The 26,038-nt window shown below is 37.2% G+C and overlaps 1 protein-coding gene across 3 annotated transcripts in view; it reads left to right on the top strand.

Moving 5' to 3' along the window:
• The window catches only part of LOC106092414 (protein phosphatase 1 regulatory subunit 16A), a 562,806-nt gene that overhangs the window by 665 nt on the left and 536,103 nt on the right, over window positions 1–26,038 (top strand). For all 3 annotated transcript variants that reach the window (XM_059370798.1, XM_059370795.1, XM_059370796.1), the window contains exon 2: window positions 1,962–2,193. The gene's annotated coding sequence lies outside the window, so the exon portion shown is untranslated. The remainder of the gene's footprint in view (window positions 1–1,961; window positions 2,194–26,038) is intronic.

Below are 26,038 nucleotides of genomic sequence, written 5' to 3'. Positions count from 1 at the left end.
TAGCAAAACCACCAAGCAACAATAAATTATTCTTGAAAATTAAATACAATTAAAAAGCCAAAATGTGTTATAGAAAAAAAATTTCAATTTAGGTATACGAAAAAGTGTAAAAGTTAATTTTGTGGATCTATTGTCCAATTGCCTGCTACTCAAGTGCCATAAACGAAGTGAAAAAAAACTCCAATTCACCGTCCGATAATCAGTCAAGCGTGAATTATAACCAAAAACAAATCCACCAACAACAACAAACAACACTGGCGGTCTAGAGCGGTCTGGTGTGTTAACTTCTTTTTGTCTATCTTGGCTCACGAGTACGAAGGCGAAGCAGCAGAGAAGCAACAACGAAAACAACAGGCGAAAGTTTTTTGTTTTGCTTTCTGTGGCAACAGTTTTGTGTGTGCATGTGTGTGGTTAGGTGAGAGCATGGTGTTTCATTCTTGTTGCAAGTAGCTAACAGCTAACCAATTGGCACAGTGGTTGGGATGCCATTCAATGTATAGACAAAAATGAATTTGTGTTTGTTTTGAAATTTTCAAAGATTGACTAGGTTGGTCCGATTGAATTTCACAGATTGTCTTATAGGCTATATCATTTTTTTGATTGAGACAATATGGGTATCAAATGAAAGTTATTGGATAGTAGAATACAAATATGGTATTCAATATTGTTCTTTTAATCCCAAAATTCGGCACTACTATATTGGGTAGTAGATAGCGAATAAGGCGCAAAATATGAGCTTCTAGTAATAGGGGGTCACCCCAACCCCAAAAACCACGTCCAAATGGGCATGTTATCAAATGAAAGCTATTTGGGAGTAGATTACGAAGATGACATTAAAATGTGGGTCCAAGTATCTAGGTGCTTAACCTCCCAGTAACACCACAAATATTTCAATCCCATGGCAGCCGGTTGTACCTACCGGATTGACCCGATGGAGTTCTTCATCGGCAAGGGCTGCCGCCTCAGTGTATAACACACTGCTACAACAACAACACCAACAACCTCAAATATTTTATATGACATATCATAACAATGGAGTTCGCCATTCAAATTTGTGCTCAAGTGCCGGGAGTGTGGCGTACAACCTTCAAACCACCAAATGAATGAAAAGTATGAGAGAGTGGACTGCAAATCTTATATTTATATTTTGGTCATATATGTATGTATCTAGGGGGGCCTCCTTACCCCAAAAACAGCCGATCGATCATATCGACCCATCGGGATACTGATTTAATAAAAAGGCATTTGAAAGTCAAGTACGAACCTACTGTCTTAATTTAGCATCAAACATCAATGTAGCCCGCAAACTATGACAATTCATTCTTCGTCATAGGCGGACATGCCAATTTCTGCGCTACGGTGGCCAACCCAAGAATAGCAGGGACATATCTCACACCTCAATCAGTTAAGTCCGATTCAAGTATTAGCTTCTCGATATGCAGCCTTCTTTTTCTAGCCGAGTTCGAATGACGTCCCCTTGGGAAGCACTTTTTTGTTCAAAAGTTTTACATGGTTATGTATTTAAAAATTGTCGTCCCGTTATTGAGGGGACCACCACAAAATATATATTTATGTTCTTGCTCGGTTTCGAACCCAGGCGTTCAGTGACACAAAGCTTTTGCTTGTTCTTTTTAACTTCAATTCACTGTGTCTCATTGTTGTTGCTTGCAATTGGTTTGCTTGATTTGGTTTGTCTAAACTGTTGCTGCAGTAGACAGGGATTGCATACCCACAAAAACGCCTCTCTACCTTTGCATTACTTACATCGACAATAGTCAACGGCAACTTCATTTACTACCCCACCCCCACCTCTACATGTTCACTTTGTCCGGCATTAGCACTGTTAGCCTCTACGATAGACACAAAATCAACTCATGATATGGCAAAGAAAACTTACAAAAAGCTAATTATAATGGTTTTAATATTTTTGTTGTTGTTTCTCTTTAAATTAAACGAAACAGAAGAAAAAATACTCGCATACATAGGTACCTACAAAAAAATAATAAAAAGAAATAAAGCAAAACGAAACGAAACGAAATATTGAAGCCACATTTACTTTGATCACACTGCTAAAGCGGGCTTAGCAGTAGTGTTGTTGTGTGTTTACAAATAACAAAAAAAAAAAAAAACAACGAAAATAAGAAGAAAAAAGTCTACGAATCATCATAGCTTTTATCAACAGTCAGCACAAAGGTAAGTCAATTAATTATGTTTAGGGTTTAAATAAAATCTTTGTTTTTGCAGAATTAATTTTTTTTCAAGTCTCTTTTAACATGTGGATTGACATTTTTTCAGAGTTCAATGCTCTCTTATTAATTTTTTCGTGACAATTTAGTATTGTAGCACATGAGAGAGGGAATTAAAATGAGAGAGAGAGGGTGAGAGAGAGTGGAAGTGGGAGTGGGGGTATCGAGAGCAGTTACCAGATTTGCATGTTTGAAGGCCAATCACAATAGTCTTAAAGTACAATAATATCATATTAATTAGAGCAAAGAGCAATATGTTAGAATGCAGATGTTTGAAGTTAGACACACAGATGTTAGGCGTTATCAGGTGTTACAAAAATATTCAATACGGGTTTTTTCTAGCATAAGCTTGAGATTTACCATTATTTCCCTTTTGTTTCTGCTATCTGATGTACGAAATGTCAGTCCAGCCGATTAAGCGGTCTGTTAGCTTTGAATATTTTGTGCTAAAAATTGAATTTATGATTTATAACATTTATTTTTCAGCCTTCAGATCGATTCTTTAATTTTTTGTTTTGTAGTAGGATTTATTATATTTTGAAAATTTTGCCCCATTTTCCAAAGAGCACTTCATTTTTCACTTCTTTCGCGTCCTCTTTCTGGCGTTTTGTGTAACTCTTTCTCTCACACAATATTTTATGTGGTTCGTGGTTTTTGTTGTTTTTTTTTTATTACTATGGTTGCTATTGTTCGTTTGATAAGATTGTGAGCCATCAAGGTCTATTTGATACGGTTGGTGGTGGTGAAAGAAAAAAACAAAAAATCATTTATTACTTTTTTTGACATATGCACGTTATCATTTGCGGATCATTTATTGTTGGTTTGCTTTATTTTTCAACAAGAGTGGAACAAAACTGGGTTGCCACTTACAATAGAGTTGTGTAAACGGGAGAGAGCAACTTCGAATAGACGAAATATTGGGTTGCCCCAAAAAGTAATTGTCGGTAATATAGTAGTAATATAGTCGGCGTTGACAAATTTTTTCAACGGCTTGTGACTCTGTAATTGCATTCTTTCTTCTGTCAGTTATCAGCTGTTACTTTTAGCTTGCTTTAAAAACAAAAGTGCGCGAAATTTTGTTTACATTTGTTTGTTTGGCGTCAATTTTAATACGGGTACCACATGTATTGAAAGAAATTCATTTAACAAACCAAATCAACGCTTGTGAATTCGATGCGTTTTTAAAACGAATCATAACTGGAGATGAAAAATGGATTGTTTACAACAACGTTAGTCGAAAACGATCATGGTCCAAGCATGGTGAACCAGCTCAAACCACTTCAAAGGCTGATATCCACCAAAAGAAGGTTATGCTGTCTGTTTGGTGGGATTGGAAGGTGGTGTGTTATATTTTGAGCTGCTTCCAAGGAACCAAACGATTAATTCGGATGTTTACTGTCAACAATTGGACAAATTGAATACAGCCATCAAGGAGAAGCGACCAGAATTGGTCAATCGTAAAGGTGTCATATTCCACCAGGACAACGCTAGACCGCACACATCTTTGGTCACTCGCCAAAAACTAAGTGAGCTTGGCTGGGAACTGGGACCTTGCACCATCAGACTACCATTTATTTCGATCTTTGCAGAACTCCTTAAATGGTAAAACTTTCGGCAATGATGAGGCTATAAAATTGCACTTGGTTCAGTTTTTTGCAGATAAAGGCCAGAAGTTCTATGAGCGTGGAATACTAAATTTGCCAGGAAGATGGCAAAAGGTTATCGAACAAAATGCAATTTGCAAATACAATTATGTGGACTTCTGATTCTAAAAGCTCTTGGTAGGGGCTAATTCGGGTATTAGTTTGTATCACCTATCTATGACCAGTCCAGCACAGTGGGCCATTATGTTAACTTCAAATATAATTTTTGGGGCGTGGACTTCTGATTCTAAAAGCTCTTGGTAGGGGCTAATTCTGGTATTAGTTTGTATCACCTATCTATGACCAGTCCAGCACAGTGGGCCATTATGTTAACTTCAAATATAATTTTTGGGGCGTGGACTTCTGATTCTAATAGCTCTTGGAAGGGGCTAATTCTGGTATTAGTTTGTATCACCTATCTATGACCAGTCCAGCACAGTGGGCCCTTATGTTAACTTCAAATATAACTTTTGGGGCGAAATATCTCCCATCTGAAATACAATTTGAATATGGGGGCTTCTTATTCTAATAGCTCTTGGTAGGGGCTAATTCTGGTATTAGTTTGTATCACCTATCTATGACGAGTGCACTGCATTGCCGTTTTAAAAATGGGTCATATAGGTCTTCAAAAAATATTGTTGCCATAGAGGTTTGAGGGTTTAGCTATTATTAAGCATTTTATAGTTGTAGATAAATTCTTTGGCAAGTGATTTTAGGAAATATTTGGTGAGAAAATGCTAAAAATGGTTATTTTTTATTTAAAATACAAAAGAAAATTAGTTAACAGTGCTCTGTTTATCACTTAACATAGATCTGTTAAAATGTCTGGTTTGTGTCTTGGCTAAGTTATATTCAAATTTATCTTCACGGACATGTTTTCGATTGTATTTTTGGATAATTTTTTTTGACAAATCGACAGTTATAGCAGATCGATCTGCTATAACTGCTATAACTCTCATATAAACCGATATCCCAATTTGACTTCTTGAGCCCTTACAAGCCGCTAGTTTTGTCCAATTTGGTTGAAATTTTACATGCGGTGTTTGGTTAAGACTTCCAATAAATGTGCCAAATACGGTTCAAATCAGTCTATAACCCATGTAAACCGGTCTCTCGATCATCGTTGTTCGGTTCCAGAAGGTTTAATTTTTACTGGTTTGACAGAAGTTTGGTATGTCCTTCAACAAAATTTATTTTGTATTCATTTTTAGCCGAACCCATGGTGGTGGGTTGCCAAGATTCGGCCCGGCCGAACCTAGCACGCTTTTACTTGTTTCTAATGCAATGGCGCCCAACTGGTGGCTAGCTTAAATTTTGAATAAAATGGCTCCCAAATGGGAGCAAAACTAATTTTTATGTTGTAAGGCTTATTATAGACATTTGATGTTTATTGAAAACTTCGTTAACATTTCAATTAATTAAATATATAAAATTTCTGGTTTAATGTTCCTTAAAAACTACTGCCACATTTAAGAACAGACAGTGTTATTAAAACACTCGTATTCATTAACATCATCATGACCACAAACTTCGTCATAATGATCATCATCGTCACTACTTGTCTGTTGTCTATTTATAGTTGAATACCGCAGCAAGCCCGCCTCCCGCCTAATCTTCGCACTAGAACTTCAATGGGTTCGAGAAAGATGTACAAGAATGTCTAAATGTATGCTTGTGGGTATGATGACATGCTGCTAGCATGAGTTCATATTTAGATTGGTTTGAGTCTCATTTAATTCTATTTTATTGTTCTTTTGTTTCTGATTAAAACCAGTTTTTCCTGGCGTTTTTTCGCCATGCCATATATTCGCCTTAGATGTTGTGTCTGATGTGCCTGTTGTTTTTGTTTGGTTTTTGCTCTCACATTCTACTTAAAAAGGTAATAATAACAAACCATATAAAAATGTTGTTGTCTCGTACACTGACTTTGTTGTCGTGTATTGCAGCATAGTGTGGTCTGGTGGTTTCGCCAGAGCAGAGCATAGTAATGGGACTTCGGAGACACACAGGGGTGGTTCCCCGGAAGGTTTAGCCAACAATGCATGCCCAACTTAATGCAGTATAGCAATGCTGCAAGCCTTTCTTCCACAAGCAACTTGGCTATAATAATGTCTACCACAAACTTCCTGAGTTGAAGCTCTTTTCGTGCATGTAATGATTGTTCAGAACTTTTCTCTATGTTAGCGTACAACATGGTGTTAAGTGGCAGCTCTAACGCCTATCTTAAAATGTTATGCTGGAGTCAATAAATAGATTTGAGGGCGTAAGAAGGAAAGGGCCCTAATTGGGAAAGTTATTTGATAAAAAGTTATCTGATATTGAAAAAAAAAAAACTTAGTTTTTGCATGTAAAATTTTTATACCCTCCACCATAGGATGGGGGGTATACTATAGGGTTGCCCAAAAAGTAATTGCGGATTTTTTAAAAGAAAGTAAATGCATTTTTAATAAAACTTAGAATGAACTTTAATTAAATATACTTTGTTTCTAAAGCAAGCTAAAAGTAACAGCTGATAACTGACAGAAGAAAGAATGCAATTACAGAGTCACAAGCCGTTGAAAAAAATTTTCAACGCCGACTATATGAAAAATCCGCAATTACTTTTTGGGCAAACCAATAATTTCCTTATTCTGTTTGTAACTACTCGAAATATTCGTCCGAGACCCCGTAAAGTATATATATTCTTGATCGTCGCGACATTTTATGTCGATCTAGCCATGTCCGTCCGTCTGTCCTTCCGTCCGTCTGTCTGTCGAAAGCACGATAACTTCCGAAGGAGTAAAGCTAGCCGCTTGAAATTTTGCACAAATACTTCTTATTAGTATAGGTTGGTTGGTATTGTAAATGGGCCATATCGGTCCATGTTTTGATATAGCTGGCATATAAACCGATCTTGGGTCTTGACTTCTTGAGCCTCTAGAGTGCGCAATTCCTAGCCGATTGGAATGAAATTTTGCACGACTTGTTTTGTTATGATATCCAACAACTGTGCCCAGTATGGTTGCAATCGGTTTATAACCTGATATAGCTGTCATATAAACAGATCTGGGGACTTGACTTCTTGAGCTTCTAGAGGGCGCAATTCCTAGCCGATTGGAATAAAATTTCGCACGACTTGTTTTGTTATGGTATCCAACAACTGTGCCGAGTATGGTTGAAATCGGTTTATAACCTGATATAGCTGTCATATAAACCGATCTGGGGTCTTGACTTCTTGAGCTTCTAGAGGGCGCAATTCCTAGCTGATTTGGCTGAAATTTTGCATGACGTATTTTATTCTTACTTTCAACAACTGTGCCAAGTATGGTTGAAATCGGTTCATAACCTGATATAGCTGTCATTTAAACAGATCTTGGGTCTTGACTTCTTCAGCCTCTAGAGTGCGCAATTCCTAGCCGATTTGGCTGAAATTTTGCATGACGTATTTTATTCTTACTTTCAACAACTGTGCTAAGTTAGGTTCAAATCGGTCCATAGCCTGATGTAGCTGCCATATAAACCGATCTGGGGACTTGACTTCTTGAGCCTCTAGAGGGCGCATTTCCTAGCCGATTTGGCTGAAATTTTGCATGACGTATTTTATTCTTACTTTCAACAACTGTGCTAAGTTAGGTTCAAATCGGTTCATAACCTGATATAGCTGTCATATAAACAGATCTGGGGACTTGACTTCTTGAGCTTCTAGAGGGCGCAATTCCTAGCCGATTTGGTTGAAATTTTGCATGACGTATTTTATTCTTACTTTCAACAACTGTGCTAAGTTAGGTTCAAATCGGTCCATAACCTGATATAGCTGTCATATAAACCGATCTTGGGTCTTGACTTCTTGAGCTTCTAGAGGGCGCAATTCCTAGCCGATTTGGCTGAAATTTTGCTTGACGTATTTTATTTTTACTTTCAACAACTGTGCTAAGTTAGGTTCAAATCGGTCCATAACCTGATATAGCTGTCATATAAACCGATCTGGGGTCTTGACTTCTTGAGCCTCTAGAGGGCGCAATTCCTAGCCGATTTGGCTGAAATTTTGCATGACGTATTTTTTTCTTACTTTCAACAACTGTGCTAAGTTAGGTTCAAATCGATCTATAACCTGATATAGCTGTCATATAAACCGATCTGGGGTCTTGACTTCTTGAGCTTCTAGAGGTCGCAATTATTATCCGATTTGCCTGAAATTTTGTACGACGGATCCTCTAATGACCATCAACATACGTCCTTATTGTGGTTTGAATCGGTCTATAGCCTGATTCTGCTCCCATATAAATCGATCTCTCTACTTTACTTCTTGAGTATTTTTTATAGTATAGATAAAAAAATTTCCAAGTAGCAGTGAGCACTCAGCATACTATGTCCCGTATACAAAAAAGGAGACATGACGGAATGTTAATCACCATCTTGTGCGGTATTTAAATTCTAAAGGCCTTCTTAGCGACCAACAGTATGGCTTCCGCAGAGAGCGCTCTACGGGTAACCTCATGGCATTTCTGTCGGAAGGTTGGAGTCGCTTAATCCACCAGTTTCGTGAGAGTAAGGTTGTGGCTCTGGATATCTCCAAGGCATTTGATAGGGTCTGGACCATTGCACTACTATCAAAGCTTGTCGCATTTGGTGTCGGTAATGGCTATGTTCGATTTATTTCGAGCTTTTTCAGAGATCGCACTATACGAGTCGTTATAGATGGGTTCTCAACATAAATTGTTATGACTCTCAATATAAATAGATGTACCCCAGTGCTCTGTCCTTTTTCCTTTTCTTTTTCTAATTTTCATCAACGATCTGTTGAGTCAGACATCGAATCCGATCTACTCATTTGCGGATGATATTAATCTCTGTGATTCGTATTTATTCGATCATAGGCCGAGTCTTCGACAGATTGAGGACAAGAGGCGTATTTTGGACGATACACTCTGCCAGGATTGGCTGGCCATTTCTGAGTGGGGTCGAATGAATCGAGACTCAGTGCTGCTTGTTGCCACACAAGCGATTCGCTGACCTATTATGATCATCTTTGTCTATCAACGGTATAGATGTTGAACAAGCAGAAGCTTGTGATCTTCTGGGCATGAAAATACAAAGTGATGTCCGTTGGACTAAACATGTTTTTGAAGTGTCGAAAGAAGCATTCAAGTGCTTGCAAATTGCAAATATCTTCTTCTCACATATCAATGAGTGCAGTCCGATTTAAGTTTCAAGTTCAATGATAAGGGGCCTCCTTTTAATAGCCGAGTCCGAACGGCGTGCCGCAATGTAGAGAAGTTTTTATAAATTTTTCACAAATGTTGCCAGCATTAGGAGGGGAAAACCACCGCTGAACATTTCTTCTCGCCAGGATTCGAACCAAGGCGTTCAGCGTCACAAGCGGACATGCTAACCTCTGCGCATAGGCTTCCTTAAACGGTATAGGCATTACTTCAATCCTTCCGTTCTTTTCTAACATCTATACCACTTTTATAAGGACGAAAATGGAGTACCACTCACATGTATGGACGGGAGCTTCAAAATCATCCCTGGAGCTACTGGACCGGCAGAGCTACTGGACCTGGAGCAATGGACCAATTTGCGTTAATGTAGAATATAGGCGACGCATGAACCATAAACTGTATGACGACGATAGCATAGTTACAGGTGTCAAAATTCAACGGTTGCGTTGCCTGGGTCATGTTGTCAGAATGGATGAAGTAGCTGCAGCAAAGAAGACTTTTGAAGGTAAATACGGTGGTACACTCCAACCGGGACGACCAAAAGCCCGATGGAAAGATCAAGTGGTGGGAGACACCTTGAAACTTGGTGTCAGAGATTTTGGCATGAGCGCAGAAGATCAAGGCGCTTGGAACGCTATTCTACGTTCGGCTATTCTAGTCAATTATAGTACGTAAGATAAAACATTTACAGGTTTAATATTTCCTCAATAATTGCAATTATTAACACTTAAGTTTAGCTAGTTTTACGAGTATGGCGCCCAACTGCAGAACACAAATAGTTGTAATTATAAATTTAAGATGGGATTGACCTTTTCGCCGAACAATTTTAGAATATTTGCAACCATTATTATTTATTGGTTTCAATGATCGTTTTACGAAGTGGCGCCCAACTGCGGTGTACAACTCAGACAACTGTGTGATGTTGCTAACAAGCATTTTACTAGCTACCCGTATCGCAATTTCTGATTCTCCATCAATCTGCAGCGGGCTTGGTCAATGTGCAATGTGTTGATCATGGTGCTTGACATGCCAATCCAATTAGAGTAGGTTTTAAAGCACACATTTGAAATTGAAAAAATGTGTTATTTCCTTTGCTGGCGCCCAACTGTGGGGTAAGTGAAAATATATTAACTTGTATGGGCTCCACACTGGTGATCCACTCATTTTCTTAAAATTTTTTTGGAAATTAAATATGTTTTTGGAAAGTCTGTTTATTCATTGGGTTGCGCCCAACGGTGGGTCAAATCAAAACAATGAAATGTATTTAATTGTTTGAAGTTAAAATCACAATTTCTGAAAGTAAACCGAGTGCAAATGTTTAATAAGGTTAAATCGTATTGCAAATATGGGAAATTTGTTAATTAACTGGCGCCCAATAGGAGGGCAAATGGGCTTTTGCGTGCGTCCTTTAGCCTGACATTTTGAATTATTTTCTATTCTTGGTGGCTACTTAGCACTACGAACAATTAAGGATTTTGTAAGTAGCAAGCAATTCCTAACTTAGATTTTCTTTTTCGAGGTTACTTTTTTGGTATGAAGAGCGCACAACAAGCCGATTGCTAGCTTGGGGGAATGTCCATAGTGGCATGAGGCGGATTAATATCTGAAATCTCTTTTCAACCTTACCTAACCTAGCCCAGTGTCTAGTAAGTAATTTTATGAATTGGCGTCCTAATAGGGACAAATACATTTGTGTTCACAAAATCTAACAAAATTGGCGCCCAACGTATCAACAAAGTTCACTTTTACTATATGAGACGGATTGTGTAAAAAAGTTATACTTTCGTATAGAAATGGTTAAAAGTAGAGATGTGCACGTGGGTGATTTCCCACTCAGGCCCATGCGCGCTCGTGAGAAAAAAATTTTACTCACGCACGATTGTTTTAAGTCGACGCATGCTCACGAGACGAAAATGTCACTCATTCTCACGAGACACTCACGATTAACAAGACAATCACGACTCACCAGTCATTCATGACTCACGACTAACAAGACAATCACGACGCACGAGACACTCACGCAAAACTCGCGAGTCACGGTTGAACACATTTTTTTCCGTGAAGCGAATAATATTTTTTTTATGCGCCTCAAATCATTCAGCATTTGACTAATATATAAAATATTTCAGCCCTACATAACCAGTTGTTTGATGTTTCATTTTTATTCATTCGTACGTTAAAATACCGTATGATTTGAGAGCATGCAAAAAATTTAGTTTTTCGTTATTCTTTGAAATTTTAGTCGTGAGTGTCTCGTGAGCATGATTTCACTCACTCACGAAGAATTTCAATTCTATCACGCTCACCCACGACAACTGGACTTGATTTGGATCTCACTCACGAATCATGTGACACACGCGTGACACGACAACTTACGTTTGATATTTGGAATGAATTGGCGCCCAACTAGGGGCAACGTTTTTATAGCTGGTGGGCATGGTATGTTACTTTTAAGCCAAAATCACTTATTCTGTAAGATGTCGCCCAGCTAGGAAACAAAATAAATTTTTGTTCAATAAGTTAGTTAAATGATCTTACTTTCCATCTCTTGAGTACTGAGAGCTCAATATTATCAATAGGAAAAATAGTTTTAATTGATTATTTTTATGAACTGGCTGCAACATTTTTTGTTTTATAGAAACTCAATAGTACTTTCCTTCGGCGTCCAACTGTGGATGTGTAATTTATGTTTATTTTTAGCTCAAAATCTTTAAATCCTTTTATTTCATGAATTGGCGCCCAATCAGGGGCATAATTATGTTTATTTAAGTAGTTGAAGGAAAAGCAAAATAGTTTAAACACACACGTTGCGAACTTCAAATATTTGTACGAAATGGTGGCCAGTTAGGGGCAAAGCTTTCGCTAAGAATGATCAGTAACTCCATAAATTGGCGCCCAACTGGCAAGCCAAACAAATTTGTATCTAGATCTCACAATTTAAGTGCTATTTATTGATTGGCGCTCAACTAAGGACAAATCCCTCTTTTTAAAGAAATTCATCAATTTCATCTTCTGGCGCCCAAATATAATGCCTGTTTTAAGTGCATTTTGAGCTAAATATCACTAATTAGATAAGTTGGCGCCCAACTGAGAGCATAATAAAGTTTTTTTTTGTACTATATCTGATAATTAATCTTCCTTAAAATCTTTCATGGTAACATTTTGTAGCAGTAGGAGCAACAATTGGTAAAAAATATTTTTCTGGAGAATAGTTAAAACATATACCTAGTAGTTTTTTCTTATATTTTGAAGAAATGGGCGCCCAACTAGGGTGCGAATTTCATCTCATTTTCCATTTCAAAATTTGTTTTTTTTTTTGTCTTTACTAACATTCCAGGTGCAAGTTTTGCGACCATGTCTTGCCCCATCCAACTTTACTGAACTTTTTATACCCACCACCGACGGATGGGGGTATATTCATTTTGTCATTCCGTTTGCAACACATCGAAATATCCATTTCCGACCCTATAAAGTATATATATTTTTGATCAGCGTAAAAATCTAAGACGATCTAGACATGTCCGTCCGTCTGTCTGTTGAAATCTCGCTACAGTCTTCAAAAATAGAGATATTGAGCTGAAATGCACAGGTTCTTTTTTTTATCCATAAGCAGGTTAAGTTCGAAGATGGGCTATATCGGACTATATCTTGATATAGCCCCCATATAGACCGATCCGCCGATTTAGGGTCTTAGGCCAATAAAGGCCACATTTATTATCCGATTTTGCTGAAATTTGGGACAGTGAGTTGTGTTAGGCCCTTTGAAATCCTCCGTCAATTTGGCCTAGATCAGTCCAGATTTGGATATAGCTGCCATATAGACCGATCCTCCTATTTAGGGTCTTAGGCCCATAAAAGCCACATTTATTATCGGATTTTGCTGAAATTCGGGACAGTGAGTTGTGTTAGGCCCTTCGACATCCTCCGTCAATTTGGCCCAGATCGGTTTAGATTTGGATATAGCTGCCATATAGACCGATCCTCCGATTTAGGGTCATAGGCCCATAAAAGCTTCATTTATTACCCGAATTTGCTGAAATTTGGGACAGTGAGTTGTCTTAGGCCCATCGAAGTCCTCCGTCAATACGGCTCAGATCGGTTTAGATTTTGATATAGCTGCCATATAGACCGATCCTCTGATTTAGGGTCATAGACCCATAAAAGCCACATTTATTATCCGATTTTGCGGAAATTTTCGACAGTGAGTTGTGTTAGGCCCTTCGACATCCTCCGTCAATACGGCTCAGATCGGTTTAGATTTGGATATAGCTGCCATATAGACCGATCCTCCAATTTAGCGTCTTAGGCCCATAAAAGCCACATTTATTATCCGATTTTGTTGAAATTCGGGACAGTGAGTTGTGTTAGGCCCTTCGACATCGTCCGTCAATATGGCTCAGATCGGTTCAGATTTGGATATAGCTGCCATATAGACCGATTCTCCAATTTGGGGCCTTAGGCCTATAAAAGCCACATTTATTATCCGATTTTGAGAAAATTTGGGACAGTGAGTTGTATTAGGCCCTTTAACATCCTCCGTCAATTTGGCTCAGATCGGTCCAGATTTGGATATAGCTGCCATATAGACCGATCTCTCGGTTTTACGTTTTGGGGCCATAAAAAGCGCATTTATTGTCCGATGTTGCCGAAATTTGGGACAAAGAGTTAAGTTAAGCCTCTCCACATATTTCTGCAAGTTGGTCTAGATCGATCAATATTTGCATATAGCTGCCATATAAACCGATCTCTCGTTTTTCAATAAGTCAAACAAAATATCTTCCTTTCGATCAGTTGAGATTAGATATTTTGGTGTTGTGGTTACTGTATATACTCAAATAAAGTTTTTTTTTTTTTAATATAATTTGAACCCTTTCAAGTCCTACAATTTTTTTTTTTTATTTTTAATTCTTAATATTTTTACAAAATAATGGCTAACTAGAGGCAAAGCTTTCTTTAAGAAAAATCATATGTTAGCGCAAACTGGCAAGCAAAATAAATTTCTTTCTAAGTTTCACAATTTAAGGGCTATTACTTAACTGGCGCCCAACAAGGGGCAAAACTCTCGTTTTTTAAAGAAAGTCATAAATTCCACCTTCTAACGCCCAAATGTGGTGCGTAGTTCAAATGTATTTTAAGCTAAACATCACTGATTTAATAATTTTGCTCCCCAATTTGTAGCATAATAAAGTTTTTTTTTACAAAGTCTGACAATTTATTGGATTGCCCAAAAAGTAATTGCGGATTTTTCATATAGTCGGCGTTGACAAATTTTTTCACAGCTTGTGACTCTGTAATTGCATTCTTTCTTCTGTCAGTTATCAGCTGTTACTTTCAGCTTGCTTTAGAAAAAAAGTGTGAAAAAAGTATGTTTGATTAAAGTTCATTCTAAGTTTTATTAAAAATGCATTTACTTTCTTTTAAAAAATCCGCAATTACTTTTTGGGCAACCAATATCTTTCTTAAAATCTAAAAATATTTTTCTGCAAAACACTCTAAACACACATATTTAACTCTTTTTTTAATATTTAGAATAAATGGGCGCACAACTAGAGTGGAAATTTCGACTCAGCTTGCATTACAAAATTTCTTTCTTAAACTCTTTTTTAATATTTTGAATAAATGGGTGCACAACTAGAGTGCAAATTTCGACTCAGCTTGAATTACAAAATTTCTTTCTTTTGCCTTAACTAAAAGGCCTTCTTGCTTTTCCTTACATTTCTGGGGCAAATTCAACGACCAAGCCTTGCCCCTACAACTTTTCTCAACTTAACTTTTCATAAATGTTGGGGCACATGCGTGCACTTTTTTTAACAACTGAAGTGTGAAACTACGTTGTGAGTGTGTGTGTGTCTCATGTTCATTCTATGGTACTTTATACCTTTTCAGCTTTTGACGTGCCTTGTCTTTGCCGTTATCGAATTGCATCAAGCAGGTAATAGGTCTAGTCTTCAATGTTTCCTTTTCCACTTGGTGGTTGTATTGGTTGTTTATGCTACAATCACCAGCAATTCTTTGGCGGCAGACCTTGCATTTGCTAGAACATGTTGACATTCACTCAACAAACTCAAGAGCAAGAAGAGCCATCCATGGTAGTACTTCATATTCCTTCATTGGATGAAATGTGTTATACACTGCTAAAGGCTTCCTTGTGGAGTGTCTGTGTAAATATTCTTGAGGTTACCAACTTTATTAGGTCCCCAAGTATGTCTGTCTGTCTATTCCATGACTGTTGAGTGGCTGTTCTTGTTGTTGTCGTTATCCATGTAGCTTGGGTTTTCTCGGTCTACAGATATGAGAATGTTATTCGAGTAAGTTTTGGGGCATGTACTAAGATGATGTAGTCGAGGAGGCATGTGTTTTGGAACAGATGGTGGTCGGTTTAGTTTTAGTTTTAGTTTGCTTTGCGCAACAAACTTGTTTGCTGGTTGGTTGTTTTCAAGCTGATGTACTCATGCATCAGAGTAGTGCTCTTGCAAATTGTGCTGGAAGTCATATTCTTGAACAACACTGTTGGGTGTGTGTTTCTGTTGTTGCTTCTGCTTTTGACGCAACGCAGTATGGCAAGTTTAATTATACAGTGACTGTGTATTAAACGAGAGCAAAACAAGAAATTTTATGAGAATAGAATGTAAAAAAAAGAAAATATTGACAAATATGTCTATGAAGCGAAATTAAAAAAAAACAAGTAAAAGCGTGCTAAGTTCGGCCGGCCCGAATCTTATATACCCTCCACCATGGAGCGCATTTGTCAGTTCTTTTCCCGGGATCTCTTCTTAGGCAAAAAATGACATAAGAAAAGAAAGAAAGAAAAACTGCGCACTCTAGCCAATATCGGTTTATATGGCAGCTATATCAGGTTATAGACTGATTTGAACCACACTTGGCACAGTTATTGGATATCATAACAAAACACGTAGAGCAAAATTTCATTCCAATCGGATAAGAATTGCGCACTCTAGAGGCTCAAGAAGTCAAGACCCAAGATCGGTTTATATTGCAGCTATATCAGGTTATGAACCGATGTGAACCATACTTGGCACAGTTGTTGGATATCATAACAAAACACGTCGTGCAAAATTTCATTCAAATCGGACAAGAATTGCGCCCTCTAGAGGCTCAAGAAGTCAAGACCCAATATCGGTTTATATGGCAGCTATATCAGGTTATAGACTGATTTGAACCACACTTGGCACAGTTATTGGATATCATAACAAAACACGTAGAGCAAAATTTCATTCCAATCGGATAAGAATTGCGCACTCTAGAGGCTCAAGAAGTCAAGACCCAAGATCGGTTTATATGGCAGCTATATCAGGTTATGAACCGATGTGAACCATACTTGGCACAGTTGTTGGATATCATAACAAAACACGTCGTGCAAAATTTCATTCCAATCGGATAAGAATTGAGCACTCTAGAGGCTCAAGAAGTCAAGACCCAAGATCGGTTTATATGGCAGTTATATCAAAACATGGACCGATTTGAACCATACTTGGTACAATTGTTGGATATAATAACGAAACACGTCGTGCAAAATTTCATTCCAATCGGATAAGAATTGTGCACTCTAGAGGCTCAAGAAGTCAAGACCCAAGATCGGTTTATATGGCAGCTATATCAGGTTATAACCCGATTTGAAACATACTTGGCACAGTTGTTGGATATCATAACAAAACACGTCGTGCAAAATTTCATCCCAATCGGATAAGAATTGCGCACTCTAGAGGCTCAAGAAGTCAAGACCCAAGATCGGTTTATATGGCAGCTATATCAAAACATGGACCGATATGGCCCATTTACAATACCAACCGACCTACACTAATAAGAAGTATTTGTGCAAAATTTCAAGCGGCTAGCTTTACTCCTTCGGAAGTTAGCGTGCTTTCGACAGACAGACGGACGGACGGACGGACAGACGGACGGACCTGGCTAGATCGACTCAGAATTTTTCCGAGAATAATATGTTGACAAAATATATGATTAGTACAAAACTGCCACCAAGTTGCGTGCCAAATTATCGCAGTATAGATTTTTAAACTTTGTGACTGTGCTTCATAGTTGGGTTGCCCAAAAAGTAATTGCGGATTTTTTAAAAGAAAGTAAATGCATTTTTAATAAAACTTAGAATGAACTTTAATCAAATATACATATTTTACACTTTTTTTTTCTAAAGCAAGCTAAAAGTAACAGCTGATAACTGACAGAAGAAAGAATGCAATTACAGAGTCACAAGCTGTGAAAAAATTTGTCAACGCCGACTATATGAAAAATCCGCAATTACTTTTTGGGCAACCCAAAAGTTGGGCTTGAAATTATATAATTATTGATTTTTCTTATACTTAATTTTTGTTGTACAGAGTATTAGTAAACCTTGACTCTCAGTTGGGCGCCAATTTATACATTATAAAGAATAAATATTAAAAATATGTTGCGGTAGATATTTTTAATATTTATTCTTTATAATGTATAAATTGGCGCCCAACTGAGAGTAGAGATTTGCTACAGTTTTCATGTTAACAATTTTTAATTAATTAAAATGTTTTGGCTTATTGGAAAAATACTCTAGGTTGTTCCCTAATCAAAGATATTGCCATAATTTTTTTCAGAACAGTTTAAATCCTTAAAATATTTAAATAAACTTTTACTGCAGTGGGGTCTCTTTATTGGCCTTTACTCTCGTTGTTTGGACAGTCGAATGATGCGGATTTGGTCCCATTTTCGTGCCCACGACTCCTCTTAATAGTGCACAGTATCTATTTTGTCAGTACTTACCTTAAAATTGGGCAGTATGAAGTTTGTCCCCAGAACAACAACTAAACTTTTGGGGCCAATTTTCGTTTTTGTGAGTCCTTTTCTATGCAGCTATTGGGGGGCATTTTGAGTTTTCCTCAAGTAAATCTACACTTTTTCAAAATTAAAATGGGACACATTTTCTGTTAACTTTGGGGCCTAATTTCATCATTGTGGGGCTCAAATTTATTCTTTTTACTACAAAATCAACATTTTGGGTGGTGTACATTTTCTCAAAGTTAAATAATCGTTGTCAACAAAACAACAAGATTAAAGTTGTTTTATATATTTAGTTTGCAAAAAAATATTAAGATTTACATATGTATAATAAAAAAATGAATTTTATTCATTTGCAAATACATTTTAAAAAACAAATTGAAAACTATTCGGCAGCGAACCTTTTTTTTTAAAAGAATATTTAAAGTATTTTCAAAATCTTATATTTTTGAAAATATTTTTTTTCCTTTGCGCTTTTTGCTTTTTTTAAATAAAAATTTAAAATATTTTTAAAAAATGGCGAAACTTTTGCACATTTTAACGCCTTCGGCGCTTTTTGCGTTTTTCATAAAAATTGGAAAGGTTTTTTCAAAAAATCGTGTGATTTTTTAAAAAAACAACAAAATGTTTGGGATCTATTTGCACATTTTGGGGTCAATTTGCATATTGGTGTTTGGGGTGAAATTGCATTATGAAAATAAACCCCAAATTCTAAATCGCAATTTCTACTATTGGGGCGGAAATTGGATATATGTTTGGGGTTATTTGTCATAATGGAAATGAACCCCAAATTTGGAGCGGAATTGTTTGGGGCCTACTGTCATGGCACCGAATATTGCACTTTTAGTTCAGTTTCCCATCCATCACTTCATGGGTTTGTTCTTGTCGGAGATTGCAATTTTCTGTTGATGCGTGAGCTATGGATTTTTCAAATTTTCTCGGCATCGAAGGTTTCCTCATTTCCAATCTTAAGTAAACGTGCATCCCGTTCGGGGACAATTGATAAAACAATCACTTAATTATTCGTGAGTAATTTCAAGTGCTTTAACTGTTGTACTTCTGAAGTATTCGAGGTCTCGAATATGCCCTTAATACCGGTTTAAAAGTGTAAATGTATGTACTACCCTTTTTAGGCGTCAATTTGTAGGACGATCTCAAAATAATATGTGAGTGATTCCAGGTGCGTGAAGATAGAAAATATGAACGAAAGAACCGTGTAAAATAATTAAGTGTATTGGCCCCAACGTTGGGCGCCAGTTCATAAAATGATCTAAAAATGAGTATCGTGTTATTGTTTGTTAGGTAATGGGTGCAGCATATATGTCCTAAATAATTCTTTCAATCTGAAAACTAGTAAAATCGTGCTAAGTTCGGCCGGGCTGAATCGTGGGAACCCACCATCTTGGATTCTGCAAAAGTTATACAAAATAAATTTAGTTTAAGTGCATAACTTTATTCTACATACCAAACCTTTGTCAAACCAGCAAAAAATAAAGCAAGGAAAATCGGGAGACCGGACTATATCAGATTATAGACTGATTTGGACCGTATTTGGCAGAGTTGTTGAAAGTCGTAACAGAACACCGCATGAAGAATTTCTGACAAGTCGGATAAAAATTGCGATTTGTAAGGGCTGAAGAATTTAAATCGGCAGATCCGTATATATGGGAGCTAAATCAGATTATAGACCAATTTGGACCGTATTTAATATTTATTTTATCGGGTCGAGGTGTTGCAAACGGAATGACTAGATTATTATACTCCCATCCTATGGTGGTGGTCCTTAATTTGTGGCACCATCAAAAAATTGGAAATTTCATTGAAAATCCATTATAAATTCGAAATTTCATTGGGAAAACTTAAAACGACTTAATCTTCTAAACTATGCGTTCTAGAGATAAATGGGCCTTAATTCGTCACACCATCCAAAAATTCGAGATTTCATTGAAAATCCGTTAAAAATCGAAATTTCACTTGGAAAACTTAAAATTGCTGTATTTTCTAAACTATGCGTCCTATAGGGAGATTGAACATCCATTAAAAATTGAAATTTCACTTGGACTTAAAACGACTGTATCGCCTAAACTATTCGAGGGAAATGGGCCTTAATTTCTGACTCCATTAAAACATTCGAAAATTTATTGCAAATCCGTTAAAAAACGAAATTTTCACCTGGAAAACTTAAAATGACTGTATCTCCTAAACTATGTGTCCTAAAGGGAAATGGGTCTTAATTCGTGACTCCATCGCCTAAACTATTCGAGGGAAATGGGCCTTCATTTCTGACTCCATCAAAACATTCGAAAATTTATTGCAAATCCGTTAAAAAACGAAATTTTCACCTGGAAAACTTAAAATGGCTGTATCTCCTAAACTATGTGTCCTAAAGGGAAATGGGTCTTAATTCGTGACTCCATTAAAAAAAATTCAAAACAGCATCGAAAATCCATCAAAAATCTAAATTTCACTTGGAAATTTTAAGATGGCTATATCACCTAACTATGCGTCCTAGAGGAACATGGGCCTTAATTCGTGAGCACATTGAAAAATTAAAAATTTTATAGAAAATCCTTCAAAAATCGAAATTTCACTTGGAAAATTTAAAATCGCTTTATCGCCTAAACTATGCGACCTAGAGGATATACCCTTAATGCCGGTTCAAAAATGTGAATAAATTTATAGCTCCCTTTGAAGCCAATTTGTAGGACGATCTCAAAATGCTATGTGAGCTGTTCCAACTGTGTGAATTATTTGCGAGTGATCTAAAAAAGAATATCGTGCGAATGCAAATTCTTAAAATGTTTGTAAAGTACAGGAGGCAGAAAATTTGTCCTTAACATGTCTTTAAAAATTCCAAAAATTTTTAAAGAGCACTACCGTTGGAGGCCACCGTAGCGCAGAGGTTAGCATGTCCCCCTATGACCCTGAACGCCTTGGTTCGTATCCTGGCGAGAGCATCAGAAAAAAATTTTCAGTGGTGGTTTTCCCCTCCTAATGCTGGCAACATTTGTGAGGTACTATGCCATGTAAAACTTCTTTCCAAAGAGGTATTGCACTGCGGCACGCCGTTCGGACTCGGCAATAAAAAGAAAGCCCCTTATCATTGACCTTAAGAACTTGAGTCGGACTGCACTCATTTATATGTGAGAAGTTTGCCCCTGTTGCTTAGAGGAATGTTCATGGACAAAATTTGCAATTTACCGTTGGGCGCCACTTATTAAAATAATCTTCAATTCAATTGTAAGTGATTACAAGTGCTCAAACCATATTTATGGTATTCAAGGTACCAAATATATCCTAATAAGTGTGCATCATCCTTTGGCGCCAATTACTAAAACGACTTTTTTGAGATACAAGTTTTTGAGCTATTCGAGGCAGAAAATAGGTCTTAAGTAACTGTTTAAAATTCTTATAATTTTGCACACGCGTTGGGCGCCAATTTGAAAAATAATCTCAAAATAAATCTTAAGCGGTTGCAAGTACTTCAACTTTTTCCGAATCATTCAAGGTAGCAAATATATGTTAAACAACTGTTTAAATAAATTCAATAAATGTGCACAACCGTTGGGCGCCAATTTCTCAAAATGCTTCAATATCAGTTCTAAGTTCTGGCGAGTGCTTTTGCAGAGATATTCGAGATTGCAAATAGATCTTTTAAAACATATACTAACACTTATGTGCACCACTGTTGGGCGCCAATTTGTAAAATGAGTTCATGAGTCGTAAGTGATTACGACTGCTTTTCAGAAGTATTCAAGACTGCCAATAAGTCTTTTATAACTTTAAAATTCAAATAATGTGCACCACCGATGGGAGCCACTAAATAACTGTTTAAAAAATTTCAATAAATGTACACCATCGTTGGGCGCCAATTTGTAAAACGAACTTAATATGAGTCGTGAGTAATTGCGAGTGCTTCAACTATTTTTGGGGTCTGCGAAACTGCAAGTACGACCTAAATCACTTAGAAATTTAATTTTGTGTGCACCAAAGTTGGGCGCCAACTTTTTAAACAATTAAAAAAAAGATTTTTGAATAAATAACTGTTATAACTTCAAATAAATGCCCAACTTCGTTGGGCGCCAATTTATAAAACAATCTCATAATCAGTTTATTAGTGAAAGCAAGCGCTTGAACTTTTTCCGAATCATTCCAGCTAGTAAATGTATACTGAATAACTGATTAAAAATTCCAATACATCTCCATCATCGTTGGGCGCCAACTTGTAAAACGACCTCAATAAGTCGTAAGTGATTGCAAGTACTTTTATCTCCAAAATAGCCGTGTGTGATTGCAAGCACTTGAACAATTTCTAGGGTATTCGAGGGTATTCAAATATGCCCTGTGTTAGGTTAGGTTAAGTTGAAAAAAACAGTGCGAATATTAATCCGCTCCATGCCACTATGGACATACACCTACACCAGTAGTTGGCTTCTTGTGCGCTCTAAATACTAAAGAAGTAATCCGGAAAAAGAAAATTAAGTTAGGAATTTGGTTCTACTTACAAAATCCTTAGTTGTTTTCCATGCTACCACCTAAGTACTGGTGACTTTTAGCCACGAAAGCCTGGCAAAGACATAGGAAATGCTCAAACGTCTCACTTGCCGCACCGATTTTGCATAAGTAACCTCGTAGTCCTATGTGTCTCGTTATGATACCATAAGCTATACTGACCTCCTTCTTACTTCCTTTTAGTAATAGCCTTGTCCTCACACGTCCGGATTAACCCATAGGAATTACACGATGTTACATGCGCGTCCGTCGCCCGCTCCCTTTACTCGGACTGCGTTGATCCGAAATATGCCCTAAGTAACGGATTAAAGATGTCAACTACTATGCACCATGGTTGGATGTCAATTTGTAAAACGATCTTAACATAAGTTAAGTAAAGAGGTCTACGAGCATCTAAGTATGACTTCAATTATTAAAAAAGTTTAAATTTTTTGCATTAACGTTGGGCGCCACTTTGGGCGAATGATCCTCAAATGGTTTTTCACGGACTGCAGCACGTAAATATAGACTCTTAATCACTGCTTAAAGAATTGAGATAAATGTGCACCACCGTTGGGCGCTAGTTTATAACACAACCTCAAAATAAGTGGTGAGTTATAGCAAGTGCTTGATCTATAGTCGTGTCATTCGAGGTAGCAAATGTATACTAAATAACTGTTGAAAATTACGATAAGTAAGCACGCAATCGTTGGGCGCAAATTTGTTACACAATCCCAAAAATGAGTAGTAAGTGAGTACGGGTGCTTAAAATATTCCTGAGATAAGCGATACTGCAAATACGACATCAATTAGTTTGCAAATTTCCCCATGAACATTCCATTAAGGGGCAACAGGGGCAAACTTCTCACATATCAATGAGATCCTTCTTTGTATAGCCGAGTCCGAACGGCGCGCCGCAGTGCGACACCCTTTAGAGGAGAAGTTTTTTACATGGTTTCTATGCAAGGCATAGCACCACACAAATATAGCCAGAATTCGCACCCAGACTAAACTAAACTCTGCGCTACGGTGACCTTCAAATTGCTTTAAAAAATTTAAATATTTGCGCACCACCGTTGGGCGCCAATTTGTAAAACGAACTAAAAGTGAATGGATATTGAAAAAATTTTTATTGATTCACTTGTGAGACTAAACAGTTGAACGTAATAATATTATTGCCCTCCAATAGAAGGTTTATAAGTCCAAAATATGGAGCCCCAGGTTGGGCGCCAAATTTTGAACAAATTTTCTTTGATTTATTCTACGAGGTTTCAGCTTATACAATATGTTTCTTTTGTTTTTTACTTCGCTTGGTGCCACTGTCTCCTTCAAAGTTGTTGATGTTGGTTTGCTTTTAATTTTTACAAACATGAGTTTGGTTTTATGAAATATTTCCTAGTTCTCAACCACTTTTCTTGTTATGGAACTTCAGTTTTTCTTTTTGGCCTCATATAGCTTTGGCTTACATTGTACTTGGAGAAATGGTGCAAGTGTAGTTCCCTGTGTATGGCTGTGTGCTCTAGAAAAGAATTTCTCTTTTGTGAGTTCTCGCATGTGGCCAGTTGCTGATAAAGAAAATGGGAAGTAATTGCAACCGCCACCATGACGAGAAGACGAGTTAAGGCATTTCAAGAATCCTGTTTAATTTTCGGTAGGAAAACAATTTAATTAACCACAGTCAAGTAAGAGCAACAACAACAACAACATAGATGCAACATACATTCCTTGGCATACTGACATGCATTCAGTTGAATGGCTTCTATGTTAGTGTTGATGCTTTTTTTTTGCTGGGGACACACTCTTGCCGGGCCATTTACAATATATGTTTGGGCCATTATCATGGTCCTTAGCAAAGAGAACTTTCGTTGTACTTTAGGAAGTGCGAGTGTGTGTGTGTGTGTGTCGATGTATATAAAGCCTTACAAAATGCCAATTTGTTAGAATTTCTCTAAGGATATCTTTGATGGCATTTCATGGAGTTCTTATGTCTGATGGTGGCCTTTATCTTCTTGAATGCTAGCAATTTGTAATTTTTGTTGCTTGCTACTCTTTGAGCAATACAAAATATTGAAAGGATTTCTTTTGTTAATAACGAGCAAGCAACTTACTTGCCTAAAAATGGCAATAAACGTAATTGTTATTACTCGAATTGTTGGCGGCCTCTTTTTGTAGGTAGTCTAACTTTAAGTTAAAAGACTTTTCATATTAAATTGCCTTCGGACCATTTTTCCTTCACTTCTCCTTCATTCAAATATCGAATAATGTGATGATTTCCCAGTGTTTTGACTTTCGCACCCAATCATTACCGGCACATGACTTAACGGATGTATTGGGTCTTGCTAGTTTTTTTCTCCCTTGGCCCTTGGTAAACTTTCATTGTAAGCCATTCATTCAAAAATTAATTATCGCATTTTCCTTTTCTAACGATTACTGCAAAGCCATTGCAAAGCACTAATGTGTTAATATGCATTTTTTTCCCTTTTTTTCTGGTCTACTTCAACATTAGTGACTATTGCCTGCCATAGATTACGTATGTAATTACTTGGAACTTGGTTGTTTGGGTATTCGATAAGGTTTTAGAATTAACATTTTTTTCACAGCAAATGGTATGAGAATTCGGAAAACACAAAGGGAGATACGTTTAGAAATGTAAATTTGTGTGCACCAAAGTTGGGCGCCAACTTTTTAAACAATTAAAAATGGATTTTTGAATGATAGCAGTAAGTAAAGATAGGAGGTTCTATTGTAAATAACTGTTATAAATTCAAATAAATGTCCAACATCGTTGGGCGCCAATTTATAAAACAATCTTATAATCAGTTGTTAGTGAAAGCAAGCGTTTGAACTTTTTCCGAATCATTTCAGCTAGTAAATACATACCGAATAACTGATTAAAAATTCCAATACATCTGCATCATCGTTGGGCGCCAACTTGTAAAACGACCACAATAAGTCGTAAGTGATTGCAAGTACTTTTATCCCCAAAATGGCTGTGTGGGATTGCAAGCACTTGAACCATTTCTAGGGTATTCGAGGACGCATGCCTCTGTGTTAGGTTAGGTTATGTTGAAACAAGTAAAAAGGCGTTAAGTTCGGCCGGGCCGAACTTTGGATACCCACCACCTCGGGTATATACGTAAACCACCTTTCATCAAAATTAGGTGAAAATTTCATACCTTATACTCATATACCTCATACCGATCTGAACTATATACGACACGGATGTCGAAAAGCCAAACATAAGTCGCTGTGTCAAATTTCAGTGAAATCGGATTATAAATGCGCCTTTTATGGGGCCAAGACTTTAAATCGAGATATCGGTCTACATGGCAGCTATATCCAAATCTGAACCGATTTGGGCCAAGTTGCATAAACATGTCGAAAAGCCTAACACAAAGCACTGTCCCAAATTTCGGCGAAATCGGACAATAAATGCCTCCTTTATGGGCCCTAAACCTTAAATCGAGAGATCGGTCTATATGGCAGCTATATGCAAATCTGGACTGATCTGGGCAAAATTTAAGAAGGACGTCGAAGAGCCTAACCCAGCTCACTGTTTCAAATTTCAGCGACATCGGACAATAAATGCGTCTTTTATGGCCCCAAAACCTAAAACCTAGATATCGGTCTATATGGCAGCTTTATCCAAATCTGGACCGATCTGTGCGAT

This window comes from Stomoxys calcitrans, chromosome 1 (assembly GCF_963082655.1).
Source record: "Stomoxys calcitrans chromosome 1, idStoCalc2.1, whole genome shotgun sequence".
NCBI classification, from domain to species: domain Eukaryota; kingdom Metazoa; phylum Arthropoda; class Insecta; order Diptera; family Muscidae; genus Stomoxys; species Stomoxys calcitrans.
This window is presented reverse-complemented; position numbering and strand designations above follow the sequence as displayed.